This window comes from Pipistrellus kuhlii, unplaced genomic scaffold (genome assembly GCF_014108245.1).
Source record: "Pipistrellus kuhlii isolate mPipKuh1 unplaced genomic scaffold, mPipKuh1.p scaffold_m20_p_19, whole genome shotgun sequence".
Taxonomy (NCBI): Eukaryota; Metazoa; Chordata; class Mammalia; order Chiroptera; family Vespertilionidae; genus Pipistrellus; species Pipistrellus kuhlii.
Genome location: NW_023425504.1, coordinates 6,804,117 through 6,812,246, shown reverse-complemented (window position 1 = coordinate 6,812,246; position 8,130 = coordinate 6,804,117).

The window sequence follows — 8,130 nt, the reverse complement described above, 5'->3', positions numbered from 1 at the left end:
GCATGTACCTGGGTTGCAGGTACATCCCCAGTAGGGGGTGTGCAGGAGGCAGCTGATCGATGATTCTCTCATCGATGTTTCTTTCTAACTCTCCATGCCTCTCCTTTCCTCTCTGTAAAAAAATCAATAAAATATATATTAAAAAAAGTAATCCTTTTTTTTTTTTTTTTTTTTACATTAGCTATAAGGGTTTATCTCCATTACACGTAATTATGGTTGGTGTGCTGGTCCCAGTGTTGGTGGCATCTATTTTTACCAGATGTTAATATCCAAACCACCCCTTCAAAACAAACAAACAAACAAACACTTCCAGTAGTCCATAGCTTCCAGTGCTTTCTTGATTTGTGATTGAGGGACTTTAATGTGTTCCAACAATTCCTGAAAAGGCAGTAAGTGGGATGAAAACTTCATGTCAAATTGTGTCTTTGTACATGTTCAAGCATGAGTTACTCTTCTCTGTTCATAGTGATAATTAGAAGATTCATTTTTAGAAAGCACAAAACATGCATCTGGTTTTTAAAGCACAGAATCATATTTTAGACTTTCAAATATTTCAAATCTGGCTTCATGACCATATTATTTTCAATGACTCCATGGTTTTCTTAAAGGATCTCTAAAACAAAAACAAATGATCATTTTACTTTCGGCTATTAAATGCACTTTATTTATTCCAGTCTGTTGCTGTGGAGATAGAGACAACACAGGAGCCTTGGCAGTATGACAAGCAATTAAGATACCAAGATGTTTGCCATGTATGAGTATTTTCTCACAGCAAGACCTCAAAGCTTAGCCTGCCACTGACATTGTTAGTCACTGAATCAATTACACAAGATGAGTTTGACAGGTGTAATTATATATTTCTATGGTGATTATGTATTGCCTGCCATAGAAACCAACAAGCCTGTTACTTTGCACTCATTTAAGCAGTCACTTGTCTAGCAAAGTATTTGGAGTTGTAGAAACTCTTTGGGAAGAAGGAAATCTAAAACAAAGTAAAAATCCATTGCCAATTCTAACTAATGTCATTGGATTTAGGATCATTGGTATTGACCTTGGAATGATGTCCAGCTTCCAGGTGTTCGATTACTCCCTCACGTGTTCTAGAAACTATGTGTGGTTATATGAGACTGGAGTGAAGACAACAATTGATAGTAAAAGTACCAGGTGTCTTACTAAAATAAGACCCAGGTTAGTAATCTATTTAGAAATCCAGTGCAATCTTATTTTTAATTCAAATTATTTTTGTGCATATAAACAATTTATGTCTGTTTTCATCAATTCAGATTCTATTTGAGGAAAAACCCAGACAGCATAATTGAAGGCATTACTTGTTTTCTACATGCATTGTCCCTGTTAATTTAGCTTAAATTTGCTTTGGGAGGTTATTTTTTTTATATTCCCATTTCCCCCTAAGTGAACCTTTTTTTTTTTAAAGGTGGAATTAAACCAAATCAGCCATAAAGTATTTCATAGAAAACAAGGGGGTTGATTTAAGAAATGTAATTGTCTTTTTAATCTCCCTCCAGTTTCACCAAGGCATCCCTCAAAGGCAGGATATTTTAGTCATTAATGAAATCTTAATTAGCATATGTCTAGATCAGTGTTCAGTGCTGATCTGGGTCAAAGGCACCTATGATACATCTGCATTACCAGAGGTTTAAGTTGAGTTCTGCAAATTAGGTCTGTGCTCCATGTGTGAGCATATTGGAAAACATCCAGCAGAGATCAGCAAATGTATAGATTGTATTCATGTTGTCATGTCTGTTTTCAACCTAATTTTACAAATGTAACTGTCCTCCAAAATTCTCAGAACATGAAAGAAATGTAAAACAAATAACTGGACAAAAACTTGGAAACAGAAAAAGCTTGATTAGTCAAGACATGCCATTTATTATGCCAAGCTTTGCTAGTTTTTATCAATATACTATCATGCTTAATTAATAAAGTTATATACAGTATTAAAAATGATTGTATTGCCCAGCTGGTGTGGCATAGTGGTTGATCATTGACCTATAAACCAGGAGATCAATGTTTGATTCCTGTTCAGGGTACATGCCCAGGTTGTGGGCTCAATTCCCAGTGGGGGGCATGCAGGAGGCAGCAGATCAATGATTCTCTCTCATCATTGATGTTTCTATTTCTCTCCCTTCCTCTCTTTGAAATCAATAAAAACATATATATTTTTTTTAAAAAGAATTGTATTTATTGAGTAAATACTATTTGTCTAGTTTAGCACTATCATGGGTACTGAAGGAGAGTCTAATGACCTTTACTTAGGACATATACTTGAGGAAACTAAGTTTAGATACAAAGAGGAGACATGTAAAACTGCTCAACTACGTGCTTGCTAAACTGAGGAGTGCAAATTAGAACTGCTATTGTCCTTTACAGAAGGAGGAGATTAATGCAGCTATAATAGTCAGAAAATGTCAGTTAGAATAAATGGAGTAGGACCCAGAGACTGTGGATATTGATGGGCAAAGGAAAAATTAAGACATTCCTTTTGAAAGGAACAGCATGAAGCAAGGATTAAAGTCAACAGTAAAAGTATTGAGTCTAGGGAGCAGTGAAGAAACCTTCCTGGTTGGTGGGAGGGTTTGTGTTTGTGAGTATTGAGACATGAGTTGAGGTTGCAGAGAGGGTGGGTGGAGCTTGCACCCACGGGAGTCTGAACTTTATTGTGTAGGCAATTTTGAGCCACTGAAAGTATTTGCAAAGAGTGATACAAACAAAATCAGTGTTTTCAGATGATTGCTTGGGTAGGTGTACAGCATTTGTTCTCCAAGTGTTGTCCCTGGAGTAGTGGTGTCTAGAGCACCCAGGAACTTGTTAGAAGTACTAATTATTTTTTTAAGTAAAACCTTATTGTTCAGATTATTATAGATGTTCCTCTTTTTCCCTCATAGCTCCCTTCCACCTGATGCCCCCCTGCACCCCATGCCCTTACCCCCCACCACTGTCTTCATCCACAGTTTGTCCAATCTCTTCCCTCACCCCTCATATCCCCTTCACCATGAGAATTGTTGGTCCACTCTCTTTATATGTCCCTGATTCTATTATATTCACCAGTTTATTCTGTTCATCAGATTTTTTATTCACTTGGTTTTTCAATCCACTTGTTGATAGATATGTATTTATTGTCACTTTGTTGTTCATAATTTTTATCTTTGTCTTTTTCTTCTTCCTCTTCAGCATTTCATATAATCTTGGTATTCTGGTGAACTCCTTTAACTTTTTCTTGTCTGTGAAGCTCTTTACCTGACCTTCAATTCTAAATTATAGCTTTGCTAGTAGAGTAATCTTGGTTGTAGGTTCTTGATGTTCATCACTTTGAATATTTCTTGCCACACCCTTCAAGCCTGCATAGTTTCTGTTGAGAAATCAGCTGAAAGTCGTATGGGTACTCCCTTGTAGGTAACTGTTTTTCTCTTGCTACTTTCAAGATTCTTTGTCTTTTGCCCTTGGCATTTTAATTATGATGTGTCTTGGTGTGGTTCTCTTTGTTTGGTGTTCTCTGCATTTCTTGGACTTGTAAGTCTATTTCATTCACTGGGTAGGGAAAGTTTTTTGTCATTATTTCTTCTAATAGGTTTTCAATATTTTGTTCTCTCTCTTCTGGCACCCCCATTATTTGGATGTTGATATACTTGAAGTTGTCCCAGAGGCTCCTTACACTATCTTCATATTTTTGGATTCTTTTTCTTTTTGTTTTTCTGCTTGGGTGTTTTTTGTTTTCTCATATTTCAAATCTTTGGTTTGATTCTTGGGATCCTCTAGTCTACTGTTGAATCTCTGTATATTATTCTTTATTTCAGATGGTATATGCTTAATTTCTGACCGGTCCTTTTTCATTTTTTGGCATTCTCATTCAGATCCTTCGATGTATCACTAAGTTCCTTGGAGTTCTCACTAAGTTTTTCAGTGGTTTCAAGAAGATTCTTGAGTAACCTTATAACTGTGGTTTTGAACTCTATATCCAGTAGTTTGCTTTTCTCCATTTCTTTCATTCATGACATGTTTCTTTGCCACCACATTTTGGCTGCTTCCCTATATTGATGGAGTGGCTTTGTGTGGTAGATGACCTATAGAGCCCAGTGGTTCAGCCTCCACAATCACCTGAGGTGGACACTCTTGGTACACACCTTTGTGGGCTGAGTGCACAGTCTTATTGTAGTTAAGCCTTGATTGCTGTTAGTACACTGGGAGGAATTCACCTCCGGGACCATTTGTTTTGAAGACCCACTGTGTCTATAATGGAAGAACTGCTATGCTGGAGACACCCTTATGGGGAAGGACTTGCTTTAGTGGGGCTTTGATGCTCACTGAATCTTCCTCTTGAGTGTATCACTTATGTATGTGAGGAGTTGAAATCTGGTGTCATCTCACACTGAACACTAGATACACTGGCTCCTGGACCTCCAAGGAGGTGAAAGTCAGCTACTTTCTGTGGCAACCCAACAGGAGCTACAGCAAGATCTGAAGATTTCTACTCTTTGTTTGGAATTTGGAAATTTTGGAGCTGTCTGACCTGAGTTGTAATTTGTTAGGTTAAGATGTGAAAGGGCAGGACATTCATATGCAAAATCCACTGCGCACAGATTGGGGGGTTTGTAAATTGGGTGGGGCAGGGTCTCAGGGAATTACTAGGGCATGGTAAACAGTGATGGCTGTCAGTCAGCCATCTCTGTGTCTCCACATCTCCGTCTTTCACATCCCCGTGTCCTGAGCCCCAGCGCAGTAAACAATGATTTCTTCAAGCACCTCTGCGAGAAAGCCATCCTCACTTTGCAACCTGATGCCAGACAGTCCAGTTTCTCCTCATAGGACTCTGGGACCCCAGAGCCTCACTGGAAACTGGAGTTCAGAGTGGTCTGGAGCTTTTATCTCCCTTCCAATTAAATAAAAACAGCACACCCAGTCACCAGCCCTATTCGCACACCTCTACACCTGTGCTTTTCCGGGCCTCTGAACCTCCTACCTAGTCTCAATGAGCTTTTTTCTTTCCTTCTAGTTGTAGAACTTCTACTCAGCCAGCTTTCCTGTCATTCTGTGTGATAGTCATTTTGTCTTTTACAGTGGTGCCTCGCATAAAGAACGCCTCGCACAGCGAACGCTGCACACAACGAACTTCATTTCATGATTCATACAATGAACTTCGTTTCACACAAAGAAGTCGCCCGAGCTTCCATGACCGCTTTGCCCGAGCTTCCACGACTGCTTCGCCCGAGCTTCCACGATCGCTGCCGATGTATTGCATCCTTCCGCGCAGGCACTGCAGGCAGTCGTTAGTCACTGTGCTTAACTTAAGCACGTATCGCGGCAATCGTTCTTCATTACGAATTAAATCACGCACGTATCACGGCAGTCGTCCTTTTAAGTTAAACTCAATATTTTTTTAATATCATGGCTTCTAAAAAAAGCAGGAAGGTGATTTCTGTTGAAATGAAACAGGAAATAATTAGAAGGAGTGAATGTGGGGTAAAACAGTGTGACCTCGTCAAAGAGTTTGGCCTCAGCAAGACCACCATTTTCACCATTTTGACAAATAAGGATGCAATCAAATCAGCCAAAGTAGCCAAAGGAGTATCTAAATAAAAATAATAACAAAAAATTTATCTTTTTTTATGTCATCTTAGCATATTTTATGCTACAGAACGAATTATTTTTTTTAACATGTATTGTTATGGGAAAACACGTTTCACATAACGAACTTTTCGCATAACAAACTTGCTCCTGGAACGAATTAAATTCGTTGTGTGAGGCACCACTGTATTTTTAAAAAATAAACCTTTATTGTTCATATTACAATGTTCCTCATTTTTCCCCCTCCATTGCTCCCCTCCACCAGGTTGCCACCCCACCCTCTGCCCTTTCCCCACCCCCCATTGTCTTTATCCATAGGTGCACAGTTTATGTTCAGTCTCTTCCCACACCCCCCACTCCCCTTTACCCCTAGAATCATCAGTTCGCTCCCCTTCCATACCTCTGATTCTATTATATTCACCAGTTAATATTGTTCATTAGATTTTTTAACTCCCTTGGTTTTTTGATTCACTTGTTGATAGTTACATATTTGTTGTTCATAATTTTTATCTATATCTTCTTCCTCTTCCTAAAGAACCCCTTTCGGTAATTCATATAATTCTGGTTTGGTGGTGATGAACTCCTTTAGCTTTTTTAAATTTTTATTAGTGAAGCTTTTTATCTGGCCTTTGATTCTGAGTGATAGCTTTGCTGGGTAGATTATTTTTGGCTGTAAGTTCTTGCTATTCATCACCTTGAATATTTCTTGCCATTCCCGTCTGGCCTTCATGGTTTCTGTTGAGAAATCAGCTGACATTCCTATGGGTGCTCCTTTATAGGTAACTACCTGCTATTCTCTTGCTGCTTTTAATATTCTCTCTTTGTCTTTTGCTCTTGGAATTTTAATTATGATGTGTCTTGGTGTGGTCCTCTTTGGATTCCTTTAGTTTGGGGTTCTGTGCACTTCCTGGACTTGTAGGTCTAATTCTTTCACCAGGTGGGGGAAGTTTTCTGTCACTATTTCTTTCAGTATGTTTTAGATATCTTGCTCTCTCTCTTCTTCTGGGACCCCCATAATTCCGATGTTGGTTTGCTTGAAGTTGTCCCAGAGGTTTCTTACATTATCTTCAACTTTCTGCATTCTCTTGTCTTCTTGCTTCTGACGAGGAGTGTCTTCTGTCTCTTTATGTTCCAAATCTTTGACTTGATTCTTGTAATTTTCCATTCTGTTTTTAGGACTCTGTATAATATTTTTTATTTCAGACAATGTATTCTTTATTTCTAGTTGATCCCTTATTATTTCTAGTTGATCCCTTTTCATATCCTCATAGGTCTTTATTTTATTGGCCTTTTCTAGGAAATTCTTAAAAAACCTTATAAGCATGGTTTTGAACTCTATATCCAGTCACTTTTTGTCCTCCATTTCTTTTGTTTGTGATCTGTTTCCTTGTCTTGGCATTTATGCAGTTTCCCTGAGTTGGTAGCCTTAAAAGTCTCTTTGTTCAGTTTGGATTGGATGGAGTTTCAGGGCGGAGCTTACAGCCTTGGCTTCTGTCACCCTCGCCCTAAGAGGCTCCTGAGTCTCAGTGTTCCTCAGTGTCCTTTGGTACTCACTGCAAACACCTCTGAGAGAAAGATGCCCTTGAGTTTCGCCCGCTACCAAACAGTCTAGGCTCTCCCCCAATGAGCCCGGAACTGGGGTTCAGTGCAGTTGGAAGTGGGGTTGGAAGTGGGGTTCAGAGCAGTCTGGAGCTTTTGATTCCTTCCCGCTAGGGCAATCCAGCGGCACAGTCAATAGTCCATTCTCTGCACGCAATGTTCGCGCCTCCAGGACTTCCTTTCACCACTCCCCCAAGTTTCCTCCTTACAGCTCAGGCTCTCTCCTTATGAGCCTGGGTCCCCAGGGTCTGGCCTAGAACTGGAGTTCAGTGCAGTCGGAACTGGGGCTCATCACAGTCCGGAGCTTTTGTCTCCTTCCTGCTAGAGCAATCTAGCAGCAGAGTCAACAGTCCGTCCTCTGTGTGCATTATGTGCACCTCCGGGACTGCCTTTCACCGCTCCCCTGAGGTTCTGCCTTACAGCCTAGAATCCCTCTGTATGAGCCTGAATCCCCAGGGTCTCGCCAAGAACTGGGGTTCAGCACAGTCTGGAGCTTTTATCTCCTTCCCGCTATGGAACGTCAGCCAGACACTCAGCCACCCCTCCTCTATGGCTCAGTCCTCTCCCCACGCACGCACCATGTCTCTGTACCTTAGGCTTTTACAGCTCCTCTGCTTTTCCTTCTGGTTTTCTCTTTCCTTCTCATTGTAGAATTTCCAGTCAGTCGACTTTCCTGTAGTTCTGGGTAATGTCTATTTTGTATTTTAGTTGTATTTTATTGAAATTGTTGTGTGAGGCTGCAGTTAGGTGTTTACCTATGCCACCATCTTGATTTCTGGGAGCCCCGTTTTGTCTTTTAGTTGCAGTTTTGGCGTAGTTGGGAGAGGCAGCGCGTACAGGAGTATACATTATGCTGCCATCTTGGTTTCTCAGAAATATTAATTCTTGCGACCTGTTCCAGACCTACTGAATCAGAAATTCTGAAGGGGGAGGGGCAAAAGTTTGTGG